Raw genomic sequence first — 3,217 nt, forward strand, 5'->3', positions numbered from 1 at the left:
ACCGGTTTAAACGGGTTTGGTTCAATGATAAAATATGTTCTAGATCCGACCCGACTGCTAATTTTATTTTGGGATAATTGCACCTACACCTCATGGAGCTGTTGCCCATTTACACCTAGATCTCCTAATTTATTTTTCCTACATATTACCTAAAGAAAATCTTTGGAATGCCCCTCCTTTCATTAATTATCTTTTAGATTTTTTTTTCGTTTAAAAAAATAACATATTAGTTTTATGTGATCAATTTTTAGACCATATGTGGTCCAGTTAACCTCTAGAAGAAAGAAAGAGAGATAAAGTGAAACTAAATTATGTCCTTTTGACTTTGAATGTCAATGTGTATCGAAAAAAAAAATTAGGCCAGGCGTAAGTGGAAATGAATAATAGTTTAAATCATTGAGGAAATTTATAAGGGATAATTATTTTTTCACCCCCTGAAATATCATCTATTTCCATATTGACCCCCTAAATTTTTTTTTGGTACACACTGACCCCCTAAACTATCAAAAATACCTCACTTGATCCCTTTGGTTAGGGTTTCGTTACCCACTTTCGTCCAAAAGATGTCACGTGATAATCACCTGACAAATATATAACAATTTTACCCTCATATATCTGCAAGTCACATGCTAAGTCATAAGAAACTTTTAGATGGACGAAAATACCCCTCATTCTCTCCCTCCATTGTTGTGGTCACAACCTACCCCACCCGTAGCCTCCACTGCCATAGCCACTACATCCACGACATTGACCATCAACGCCTCCTCCACAACCTACCATTGACCTCCTCTCCGGCGTGCTCAAGCTTGGATCCACCGTAAGATTTGCATCCTCGTCGGAGTTGGATCTTGGATTGAGACAGATCTACCCTCTTCTTAGAGCTTTCTCTCTCTCTCTCTCTCTCTCTCTCTCTCTCCAAATGCCTCACGCTCTCATCTCCGAGCCTAGCGTCCCTCTTCTCCAAGTTCGGCATCGCCGTTGCCCTCTTCTCTGAGCTCAGCATCACCGGAGAGGTCGCAAGAGCCGATGGGGAGGACGGAGACCGGCGTCACCGTTGCCCTCTTCTCCGAGCTTGGCGTCCCCGAAGAGGTGAGTAGGAGGGAGGGATCGGGATTAAGGCAAGGGGAGAGGGTAATGAAAGAATTAAAAAAAATTAAAATATTTAGAAAGGGGATTAAGGTAGTGGGAGAGAGCAATGAAGGAGTTTAAAAAAATTTAAAATATTTAATATTAGTTAAACCACTTAATTTTCTCATCATAAGTAGAAGGGTAATTTGGTCAATTCATTAACTCTGTCAACAGTGTCAGAGGGGTGAGGTATTTCTGATAGTTTAGGGGGTTAGTGTGTATCAAAAGAAGTTCAAAGGATCAATGTGGAAATAAGTGATAGTTCAAGGGGTGAAAAGGAAATTATCCCGATTTATAAAATAGAGTGGAATAAAAAATTAGTGGCCAAGTGCTTAATCTTATCCCGCGGAGGCCAAACTTTTCAACCCTTGTCGATGGAGATTCTATCTGCTTCAGTGTGGGTGCAATTAACTGGGCTTCGAGGGGAATATTGGGTGTGATACCTTCTTTCTGAGGTGGTTGTAGACATTGACACTCTCTTAAAGATTGATGGATATACCCAAGCAAGAACTAAGGGCTAGTTTGTTGGAAATATTTGTGTTAAAATTGACTTTACTAATCCTCTAAAGTATAATATTTTAGTTGGGCCCCTAGGAGGAGGGCAAATTTTTCCGGTGGTTGCATATGAAAATTTGCCACTAGTTTGCTTTTTGTGTGGACAAGTCAACCACCGACTAACCGAATGTTAGTACTACTAATAGTAGGCAACCCTCCATGGCATCTAATAAAACCTATAACTATGTGATGCTTGAGTAGGAGGCTTCATCGAAGGAGCATTCAATGTGTAACTGTAATAACCTAGATAAAAAAAATAAATAAAATAAATAAATAAAATATTAATATTAATAACAATAATAATAATAATATATAAATTAAATTAAAAAAAAAAAGAGAAAAGAAAGAAATAAAAAAATTGTTGCATGGCACGAGCTCGTGCCAGGCAAATTGTGGGCGCACGTTGAGGGTGCCACGTGCGCCCACAACCGCCGGCCCGGCCAACCGAGCCAGGCCAGCTGGCTGTGGCGGGCCCTGCCGCCACCGCAGCTGCCGCCCTTCCCCTCCTCCACCGCCTCTCTCTTTCTCCATCTAAATCTCTCTCTCTTTCGGTCTCTCTCTTTCTCTCCTTCCCTTGCCAACGCCAGCCTACCGCCACCGTCGCTGCCGCAACCCCCCTTCACCGTCCCTCTCTATAGCCCTCTCTCTAACTTGCTCGTTCCCTCTCTCACTCTCTCTCTTACCCTCCTATCTTTCTCTCTCTCTTACCCTTCTCTCTTTCTCTCCCTCTATCACCTCTCTCTTTCTCTCCTCGCCGCCACCGTCGTCGCTGTCGCACCACCTTCTCTTTCTCTAACTCCCTCGTTCTCTCTCTTACCCTCCTCTCTTTCTCTCTCTCTATCACGTCTCTCTTTCTCTCCTCGCCGACGGCTTCTCGCTGTCGCCATCATCACCGTAGCACCCCTCACCACCTTCTCTCTATTTAGTGCTCTCTCTCTAACTCTCTCGTTCTCTCTCTCCTACCCTCCTCTCTCTCTCTCTCTCAATCACCTCTCTCTCTCGAGCTCTCTCCCTTCTCTTATCAACGCCGGCCCGCCGCTGTCGCCGTCGCCGCCGCCACCGCCGCAGCCTAGGTGAGCCTCCCTTCCTTCTCCTTCTCTTCTTCTTATTTCTTCTTTCTTTCTTTCTCTTCTTCTTCCTTTCTTATTCTTCTCCATTCTTGGCCCCTCCTCCTCCTCTTGCTGTGTAGCAGACAGGGCTGGAAGAGGTCTATTATTATTTTTATATATAATTACTTCCTAATGATAAGTAACATAGTCTATTTAGGTAATTAATTATTTTGATAATTTACACTCACTAATATAATTTTACTAAGCATTTTAGTATAATAATTTATAAATTACAATTATAAATATTGCCTATAAATTTATTTAGAGTTTTAGTTATTATTTATTAGTTAATATATGTAGTCTTATTGATAATAATCTTATATTTATATTTAATTTATATTATATATGTCTATTTTTAGTATATTAGTATTGTCTAATAGTTTATATAAAATGGAATACTAGACTTGCAGATTATTTTTGTATAA

This window comes from Typha latifolia, chromosome 12 (assembly GCF_019914945.1).
Source record: "Typha latifolia isolate L0001 chromosome 12, TyphaL0001v2, whole genome shotgun sequence".
In the NCBI taxonomy this organism is placed as follows: domain Eukaryota; kingdom Viridiplantae; phylum Streptophyta; class Magnoliopsida; order Poales; family Typhaceae; genus Typha; species Typha latifolia.